Genomic DNA, 11,338 nt, shown 5'->3' with positions numbered 1-11,338 from the left:
GTTTGATCCTGTATTGCAATCATGAATCCTTCCATCTCACTGTATATATTGCCTTTTCTTAGCCATGTGTTGGATGCGTCTTGATCGATGTGTGGCTGTGTTAGATGATACAGGTGCTTGCCATGTAGTGTTTTCTTTTTCCAATTTACTTTCTTCGTATCTGTTGATGTTATGTGATCTAAAGGGTTGTAGAAGTGGTTATGAAATTGCAGTGGTGTAGCCGATGTTTTTATATGAGTGATTACTTTGTGTATTTTGCTAGTTTCTGCTAATTCTAGAAAGAATTTTCTTAAATTATCTACCTGTCCATAATGCAGGTTTTTTATGTCGATAAATCCCCTTCCTCCTTCCTTCCTGCTTAATGTGAATCTTTCTGTTGCTGAATGTATGTGATGTATTCTATATTTGTGGCATTGTGATCGTGTAAGTGTATTGAGTGCTTCTAGGTCTGTGTTACTCCATTTTACTACTCCAAATGAGTAGGTCAATATTGGTATAGCATAAGTATTTATAGCTTTTGTCTTGTTTCTTGCTGTCAATTCTGTTTTCAGTATTTTTGTTAGTCTTTGTCTATATTTTTCTTTTAGTTCTTCTTTAATATTTGTATTATCTATTCCTATTTTTTGTCTGTATCCTAGATATTTATAGGCATCTGTTTTTTCCATCGCTTCTATGCAGTCGCTGTGGTTATCCAATATGTAATCTTCTTGTTTAGTGTGTTTTCCCTTGACTATGCTATTTTTCTTACATTTGTCTGTTCCAAAAGCCATATTTATATCATTGCTGAATACTTCTGTTATCTTTAGTAATTGGTTGAGTTGTTGCTGCCAGTAGTTTTAGATCATCCATGTATAGCAAATGTGTGATTTTGTGTGGGTATGTTCCAGTAATATTGTATCCATAATTTGTATTATTTAGCATGTTGGATAGTGGGTTCAGAGAGGACTTAATGAGTCTCCTTGGTATATTCCACACTTAATCTGTATTGGCTGTGATGTGATATTATTTGAATTTGTTTGGATATTAAGTGTGGTTTTCCAATTTTTCATTACTATGTTTAGGAACTGTATCAATTTAGGATCTACTTTGTATATTTCCAATATTTGTAGTAACCATGAGTGGTGTACACTATCAAAAGCTTTTTGGTAATCAATGTATGCGTAGTGTAGCAACCTTTGTTTAGTTTTAGCTTGATATGTCACCTCTGCATCTATTATCAGTTGCTCTTTACATCCTCGTGCTCCTTTGCAACAGCCTTTTTGTTCTTCATTTATAATTTTGTGCTCTGTTGTATGTGTCATTAATTTCTGTGTAATGACTGAAGTTACTATTTTGTATATTGTTGGTAGGCATGTTGTGGGGCGATATTTAGCTGGGTTTGCTGTGTCTGCTTGATCTTTAGGTTTCAGATAAGTTATTCCACGTGTAAGTGTATCAGGGAATGTGTATGGGTCTGCAATGTAACTGTTAATTAATTTAGTTAAATGTGAATGTGTTGAGGTGAACTTCTTTAGCCAGAAATTTGCTATTTTATCTTTTCCAGGGGCTTTCCAATTGTGAGTAGAATTAAGTGCTTGGGTGACTTCATGTTGCAAAATTATCACTTCAGGCATTTGTGGTATCATCTTGTATGCGTCTGTTTCTGGTTGTATCCACCATGCATGCCTGTTATGCTGTACCGGGTTTGACCATATGTTGCTCCAGAAATGTTCCATGTCTGTTATGTTTGGTGGATTGTCTATTTTAATATGTGTGTTCTCTATTGTCTGGTAAAATTTCTTTTGGTTTGTGTTGAATATTTGGTTTTGTTTCCTTCTATTTTCACTTTTTTTGTATCTTCTAAGTCGTTTGGCCAATGCTTGTAATTTCTGCTTCTTTTCATCTGATTGCTCTATCGCTTCTTGTTGTGAGATTTTACCTTTTTCGTTTTTTCTCTGACATTTCATTTCTTATAAATTGTGTTAGCTGTCTGATGTCTTTTCTCAGTTTATCTATTCTGGTCTGTAGCCTGTGTTGCCATGCTGGTTTTGTGGGTTTCTTCTGTGTGTTGATTGGTTCTGATCTCTGCCTAGTGTGTATATTTAGTGTAGTGAGTGCTCCTATATAAACCAGTAGTTGTAACTCTTCCATAGTTGTATTTTCATTTATTTTGTTGTGTATGATTGTGTTGATAGTTGTTATTGTTGTTTTGACTTGTGGGATATTTGGTGGTCTATGCAAGAATGGTCTAATGTCTGTATTTGTGTCTTTGTATTCTATATATGTCAACTGAAGTTTTTCTTCTATATCTAACATGTGTGTCACTTCGTGTTCTATTTGTGCTTGTCCTGGTGGCTGTCTTAAGACTTCGTTTTCCTCTGATTGTTTAATTGATGCGTGTTGTTCTTTGTTTGTTTGCTCTGGGATGTTTGAGTCCATTACTGTATTTTCTTCTTCTTCTGATTGCTCATTATTTTGTTCCAATATTTGTTGTACTTGTTGTTTGATGTTTTCTAGTTCTGACTAGGGTATCCTGTCATTTTTTATTATTACATGGATCTGATCAGCTAGTCATTGTTCTGTTAAAAATTTTAATTCTGGGTATCTGGTAATAAATGTTGTGTATACTTGTGACCTGTATCCAGTTGTGTTGGTTCCTACATTTGTTGCTTGGTAATAACAGAACATGAGGTGCCTGTTAACTTCATCTGACCATCCCATCCTCTGCCTTTGTTTTCCTTCTAGAGTGGTTGCAGGAAGCATATCCTGCAAAACACCTCTATTTGGATTTAAATCATTTTCCGTGTGGCTAGCAGTGTCGTTACCATTGTGGACGGGCATAAGGTTCAAGCATCGTCCCCGACCATGACAGCACTTGTCCGAGGCTTCATTAGTTCTGTCCTGAACCAACTAATCACACTAAAAGGGGGGGTTAGCCCTATTAGTGGTTTGTTCTTTTCGTCGCCTTTTACGACTGGCAGAACATGCCAGAGGCCTATTCTTTTCCCGGGCCTCCACGGGTATTATTATTATTATTATTGTAAGATTTTTAATGACCTACGTGAATGGTGTGACACATTCTCTCTCTCTCTCTCTCTCTCTCTCTCTGTGTGTGTGTGTGTGTGTGTGTGTGTGTGTGTGTGTGTGTGTGTGTGTGTGTGTGTGTGTGTGTGTGTGTTCTTATGAACCAATTAAATTCCTTGGAATCTAGATACTAAGATATGTTTTATAACCTGTGATGTCAAAAATTGCATCCGTTTCTGTCCTATAAAATATAAGGCATTATCAGTAAGTATCACTTGTGGCTTTCCTGTCCTCCTCAAGAAATCTTCAATCCTTTTCCTGATGGAGGTCACTGTAGTGCTATATACAGTGTACACCTTAATATGCTTTGTAAAAATGTCGAATAGTGCTACTATGTATCTTACTCCACCCTTGCCTCTTTGATAGGGGCCAGCTACATCTAGAGATACTAAATCTAGAGGTTTCTTAGTTGAAATTTGGTGAAGCTTGATATGTTTGGAAGAGAATGTTTTGCCTTCTGACACACTATACATTTTTGTAGTACCTGAAGTACTTGTCTTGTCAAATTTGGCAAGTAGCAATGTTTACCTATCTTGTCTATATATTTACTTACCCCATAGTGTCTCTACACTTCATGAGTGTACGTTATGAATTCCTCAATGTACTTCTTAGGAAGACAAGCACACCATTGTTCTGAGTCAGGATGTTTAGGATGGAATAAAACACCTTTATATTCTCTGTACCACATTTTTACCTGTTCATTGCCTTCCTGTGATAGTTTCTGTCTGACCTTGCTCCATCTTAGGTCCTGCTGTTGCATAGTTTTCATTTGTTTACAAAACTTACTGTAGTCAGATTGCAGTATTTTACTTTGCATAAGAAGAGTTTTTATTTCAGAATCCTGTTCCAAAAATTCACTAAATTCATCTACACCTTGAGGTAACCTTGATAGAGTATTGGCAATGATGTTCTGACTGCCCTTAGAAGTTTAAGTAAGATGGCGTCGAAGGTAAAAGTTCGAAATGTGTCTCTCCATAAAAACGTAAATTTTGCGACAAAAAAGAAATCGTGTGAAAACTGCAAGGGCGAAATTATGAAGCTAAATGAACGAATTAAAAGCCTACAGTTTGTAATAAATGCCCTGAAAATGGATATTACTAAAATTCAAGAAAGAAAAACCAAAGTGAACATGCCACGTTTTCGGCAAGATAATTTGACAGTTTCCGAAAAGTGGACAAAGGTGAAGTGCAGCGGCCGCAAACAAAAAGTACAAGATCAAGAGAATTGTGAAATAAATGTAAGCTTTGTGCACGACAACTTATTTCAAGTACTTTCCACAACAGATTGTGGAAGTGCAGTGTTTAGTGATAGTGCTCATGAACCATGTGAAAAGCAAAAGGATCTTGTAGATAAGCCAGAGCAAAAGAATTCGTTGACGCAGAAAAATAAGAAATCCGACGTAAATTTAGTAAACAAACATCTGCTGACCTTATGTAGTTCTGATGGATTACCGGCTTGTGTGAAAAAGAAAGAGGAAATAAACAGCTCAGTTAGGCCTACATTTTGTAGCTCCAAAACAGTTACAAAAATCGAAATATATTCAGACAGCCAAGGGCAAAACATAGCTACTGACTTTCGTAATAAAAGCAATGTGAACATATTTAAAGTTTTAAATATGTCTGCTTGTGTCTGTATATGTGTGGATGGTTATGTGTGTGTGTGTGTGCGAGTGGATACCCGTCCTTTTTTCCCCCTAAAGTAAGTCTTTCCGCTCCCGGGATTGGAATGACTCCTTACCCTCTCCCTTAAAACCCACTTCCTTTCGTCTTTCCTTCTCCTTCCCTCTTTCCTGATGAGGCAACAGTTTGTTGCGAAAGCTTGAATTTTGTGTGTATGTATGTGTCTGTTTGTGTTTCTATCGACCTGCCAGCGCTTTTGTGTGGTAAGTCACATCATCTTTGTTTTTAAATATATTTTTCCCGTGTGGAATGTTTCCCTCTATTATATTGAAATAATACAGTCAGTCTTATTGATAATATATTTTCAAATGTAGGACGCACAGAAGTTGAAGTGACAAATACTGATTTGGGATTATCAGACCACAATGTTCTTGTCCTCAAAATCCCTTCAAGGCCACTGAAGGAGAGAAAAACACACTTCATGTATAAAAGAAATTTTTCTACAGAGAACTGTGTAGAATTCATAAATATGCTAACTAATGAGGCTTGGGCAGAAGTACTATCCCTAACAAATACAAATGATGCATATAACACATTTTCTTCCATTTTCATGGGATATTTTGAAATGTGTTTTCCAAAAAAGCTGTCAAAAATCAGGTCACATGGTAATACAAAGCCAAGTTCTTGGATCACAGCAGGCATCAAAACTTCCTGTGGAACTCTAAAGAGACTAATTTCCAAAATGAAAACATCCACAGACCCACAATTCATAGAATATGTCAGGAATTACAAGAGGGTATATAGAAAAGTAATTGCTAAAGCAAAATTCATGAGTAATGATAGTTTTATAAGACAGTCTGAAAACAAATCAAAAGCCATATGGGGTATCGTGAAGACTGAAACGGGGAAGAGTTGTGAAAACCAGGACATTAGCCTCAAAAATTTAAAAAATGTCAATATTAATAAACAAGATTTGCCAAATTATATTAACAATTATTTCATAAATGCAACAACTTCATTAAGCTTAAAATTTACAAATGAAGAAAAACCTGAATATCCAAAAACAGCTTGTAGGATGAGGGTAGAGCCAACAAATGAGGGTGAAGTGTTGAAAGTGATACAAAGCTTGAAACTCAAAATGTCGGCTGGCATAGATGAGGTGCCTGTGTCAATCATAACAAGGACAGCACCACAAATCGCAAAGCCCTTTGCACACATAGCCAATTTATCATTCAGTGAAGGAGCTTTTCCAGAACGGCTGAAGATTTCAAAAGTGAAGCCATTATTTAAAAACGGCGACAAGTATAATGTAGAAAACTATCGCCCAATATCTCTCCTCCCAGCATTTTCAAAAATATTAGAAAAACTGATGAAGCACCGAATCAACACATATCCAAACGGCCATAATTTACTTAACAGAAATCAGCATGGCTTCCAAGCACGTAAAAATACCGAAACAGCAGTAATGTGCTACACTGAACAAATAATCAAAAATCTGGAAAAAGATTATAGTGTAGTAGGAGTAAATTTAGACCTCTCCAAAGCTTTTGACACGGTGCACCAGGACATTCTCTTAGAAAAATTGGAATCGTTGGGTATACATGGGATAGGAAAAAAATGGTTTGAATCATACCTAAAAAACAGAACACAGGTTGTAGGACTGACATCAACTTACTCCAACCACAAAATAAATTCAGTATCAGAGGCAAAAAATGTAGAAATAGGAGTACCACAAGGCAGCATCTTAGGGCCCATATTGTTTCTTGTCTATATAAATGATTTTCACACCTCAGATGATGCAGCCAAAGCAATAATATTTGCAGATGATACCAGTGTGATAATAAGTGCACCAAAGCAGTTGCTACCAACAACTGCTGATAAAGTACTAAATAACATCCACTCTTGGCTCAATGCAAACAGGTTGACATTGAATGTAAATAAAACAAATTATATGCAGTTTGGGAAAAGATGTCAAAATGTAAATTTTGATCTGGTGTGGGGTGACAAAGCCTTAGACAGAGTGACATCCACAAAATTGCTGGGGATTCATGTGGATGAAAACTTAAATTTTAATGACCACGTAATAAAACTTGCACAGAAACTTAATTCAGCCTGTTTTGCTCTCAGAATTATTGCAAATGTTTGTACCTCAGAGGGTGCCAGAATGGCATATTTTGGCTATTTTCAATCTCTTGCCACATACGGAATAATATTTTGGGGTTCCACAACAGGGCGCCTAAAACAAATTTTTTTGTTGCAGAAGAGGGCCATCCGAATAATAACTCACAGTCATCCACAGACACACTGCAAACCCATATTCAAAAAGCTTAGAATACTTACTATACCATCATTATACATATACAAATGTGTATTGTATGTCAGGACCCACATTGCAGATTTTCAGACAAATGCCGACGTTCATAACTACAATACCCGTAATAGCGCAGCACTCCATACTCAGCGAACAAAAAGAACGAATACACAAAGGCATGTGAGCCATATCAGTGCAAAACTGTACAACGCACTGCCAGTCAACATCAGGAAGTTAGAAGATGATGACAAATTTAAAACAGAATTTAAAAAATTTCTAGTAGAACAATGTTTTTATTGTTTAAATGACTATGTAGCTCAATAAATATTTTCTGATGATATTTATAAAGGCAAAATGGAAAATACTCAATATGTAGGCCCTACCTAATCATTCATTACCTAATCATTCATTACATTACATACTTAAAGGACAGCTGTTGTGTGATGTAAATATATACTTAAGCAGTGTGGTGTATATAAGGACTTGCCGTTTAGAGAGGACAAAACTAAAGCCTTATGAAAAACAGACTATGCATTTAAAATAACAAGCAGGGATGTATATAGGCTATATTACTTACATTGTATTATTATTAACCTCATTGTATTATTTTGTTTTGTACTTTTTTTACATATATATTGTTTGTGTCCATTTCTTTGAAATGGCTTGACAACATCCATACAATATTTATTGTCAACGGATGGATAAATAAAATAAATAAATAAATAAATAATTTTGAAGTTGAATTCTTGCAGATGTAGACACCACCTTGCCAATCTCCTGTGCAGTAATCTACACATCAACAAGAATGAAAGGGATTGGTGATCACAATATACTTTTGTACTCTTACCCCATAAAAAGTACTCAAATTTTTTGAATGCCTAGACTACTTCCAGACTTTCTAATTCTGATACAGAGTATGATCTTTCTACCTCAGTTAATATGTGGCTACCAAAGCTAATTACCTTTGGCAATATCTTACTGCTTTCCTCTCTTATCTGGAACAGACATGCCCTCAGACTCTGTGAGGAGTCATCTGTGCACAGACAGAAGTCTTACTCCGTATCGGGGTGACTAAATATAATTGCATTCACTAATGCCTCTTTAATATTATTGGATCTTCTTGGCACTTGTCATTCCATAGCCATGGTCTGCTTTTGCGTAATAAATTGAGCAGGGTGTCACTGTTCATCAGTTGTTTGAGTATGAACTTTCGGAAGAATGACTTTAATCCTAAATGAACTTCATGTTGATCCTTTTTCCTAGGTGCAGGACAATTGCGTATGGCATCAAGTTTCCTAGGATCAGGGAGGATACCTCATTTGGAGATAATGTGACCGAGAAATTTTACCTTCCCCCTGCCAAAGTCAGACTTTTTTAAATGGACTATCACCTGTATTCTGAAAAATGTTGTAAAACTTTCACAATCAGCTGAATGTGTTCTGACCAAGTGGGGTTGGTGATTAACAAGTCGTCAACATAGACTGTAACCTTGCTTAGTAGCTCTGGTCCTAATGCTTTAGCTATGCTGCAATGAATACACTTGCACTTATATTCAGACCAAATGGCAGGACGCATAATTCAAAGCTTCTACCTCCACATACAAAAGGTGTATACCTTCTAGTTTCTGGATGGAGTTGGATTTGCCAGTAGGAATTTTTGAGGTCCAATATAGTAAAATACTGGGCATTATGGAACTTCAACAGTTGTTCATGCAGGTTGTAAGGCCTGATTCAAACTGGTACTAGGATCTTATTAATACCTTGTGAATCCAGAACCAATCTTACTGATCTGTCTGGTTTATTTACAGGCACTACGGGGTTACAATAAGATAAAAAGGAAGGCTGAATTACTCACTATTCAATCATTCAATTGATTCCTTCTTGTACTGCCTCTCTTTTCACCCAAGGAATGGGATATGATGACACACAAAAATGTTTTGTGGGGGTAAACATCCATTTTGTACTCATAACACAGGCCAACAAAACTTTTTTTTATTTTTTAAATCTTTTTTTTACTTTGATGGTTGATCTTTATAGATTTTTTTGAGTTGAATCCTAATCTATCCTTAGTTTTTTTGTATCGCCCATAATTTTTGAGCAGTATGCTTTTTATTATATAGTATAAAAATCCTATGGAACAATGTAAATGGGGAAATTAATGAATCGCTTTCTCACAACATGAGCTGGCTTGTATTTACAGTAAGCTACTTTAAACCATAATATGTTTTAATAGAGGTTTCACTTGTCAGCTGGAATTGGTTTGTATTTTCTTTCTCTTTTTTCAATGAATCTTCTTGTGTAGCTTTTTCTATGATGAGTCGCCTGCTGAACTTCTCGGTGAAGTGACCAACAGTAGTCCTTCATCATGTAGGCAATACATTGGGCTTGGTAGCATTTTTCCATCAATTTAATGTCCTGATAAAAACGCTCTCCTAGCTCCTCACTAACACCTGCCATATTGTCCGGGAAGTATTCAAGGCAACTGTTCGAAAAGTGAACTTTCAGGCTCATCCAACAGCCTAAAGTTTTAAACTTGTTTAACATTGTAGCTATAATAGTAACATATTCTGGGTCTTTTTCATGTCCTAAGAACTTTGTAATGACTTGCTTGAATGATACCCATGTTTCTTTCTCATTTAAGGTCATTGTGGATTCGAGGTTACCATCAAACATCAATTTTTTAGTGTCAGGTCCGACAAAGATGCCTTCTTTTAGATTAGCTTTTGAAAGGGGTGGAAACTTTTGGCAGAGTTACTTAAAACATGGTCCATCTTTAGGCAAAGCCATTACAAACTGTTTCATTAGAACTAACTTTATATGTAGAGGTGGTAGGAGAACGTTTTTTGGATTTACACGGTTTTTGTGTAGAATGTTCTTCTCACCAAGTTTTAAAGACTCCCTCACAGGCCAGTTCTTTTTGCACCAGTGTTGATCCCTAGCCCTACTGTCCCATTCACACAAGAAACATGAAAATTTGGTAAAGCCATCTTGATGACCAAAGAATATGCATGTTACTTTTAGATCGCCACATATCATCCAACCATGAGCAGAATAGCCTATTTTATTTAACACTATTTCTAGATTTCATTAGCTTTCTTCATATTTACAGAATGCCTAACAGGTATAGATGCATACATGTTACCATTGTGTAATAAAACAGCCTTTAAACTAGTTTTTTTACACTAAATCACCTTCTTGTTGAAACACTTGGAAAATTGCTGCTCTCTCTTTCTATGCATGTATATGCTGGTTTCAACTGCCAATAAGTTCTTTTCTTTTAATCTAGAGCCAAGCAATTCAGCTTTTTCTTTCGTTAAGCCCAGATCCCTAACCAAATCGTTAAACTCAGTCTGAGTAAACAATTTGGGCTCTAGACTTTCTGTATTACAATTGAATTCATCATCATCTGGTTCATGTAAATCAGATTGTACATCAGAAAATACTTCTGTTGGAAAAGAATTTAAATAATCTGGTGGTTCAGGAACTGGCAAATCTACACCATTCCCTACTAGTCAGATGGCAGATGGAAGGTTAGGGCAGCTTATTACAGTACCTTCTTGTTTTTTGAATTATGACCTGTAATGACAACACTGCAAAAGTAGCAGTCATTGGAATGATTTCTTGGCTCCCTCCATATCATAGGGACAACAAATGTAAAGGCTTTTTTTCTCTTTTTTGGACCATTTTCTCCGATCTTCGATACACACATAACATACTTTATGCAGTGCCCAAGATTTATCTTTATCACCAAGTTTAGATGCAACGTATGATAGATAAACCTTTTTCACAAAGTTTGTAATGTTTTTTGGTGTTTTTTAATCACAAATTTACCACAAATATAACAAAAACTGTCAGCAGAGTTTTTACAACTATGATTAGACACTGCACTGAGCACATGTACAGGAAATGGGAAAGTGAGGTTAGGTTGACAGTAAACAAAACGCCATCTGTTAACACAAAAATAGAATCAACCTTTATTGCCAGCAAATGTTTTTCAGCAGTGCTACCAATGTCATCTACACTCATTACACCTCCTTTTTAAATTATTTTAACTATATAAAAGCTATTAAATTCTTTAAAAAATAGCTTAATTTAATAAATTTAACTGTAAAATGTGAAGAAATGGTGAGTGATACAGTTTTTTAAGTATCATATTTGGATTTCCAACCCTGAAAAACATAAGAATAAGGTATTTTCAGCACAAAAGTTTTTCCATTGTTAGTCTGTGTAATTATTGATAACTCCCAGTTGTTTTCCAAATACATGTGCATACTTAAATAACAGATTTGTAAGATCATGTTAATCCTGCTCATTTACGTTTCTGGACTCACTCACCTTTTGCTCTA

Source organism: Schistocerca piceifrons, chromosome 3 (genome assembly GCF_021461385.2).
Source record: "Schistocerca piceifrons isolate TAMUIC-IGC-003096 chromosome 3, iqSchPice1.1, whole genome shotgun sequence".
NCBI lineage: Eukaryota > Metazoa > Arthropoda > Insecta > Orthoptera > Acrididae > Schistocerca > Schistocerca piceifrons.
Note: the sequence above shows the minus strand (reverse complement) of the source record.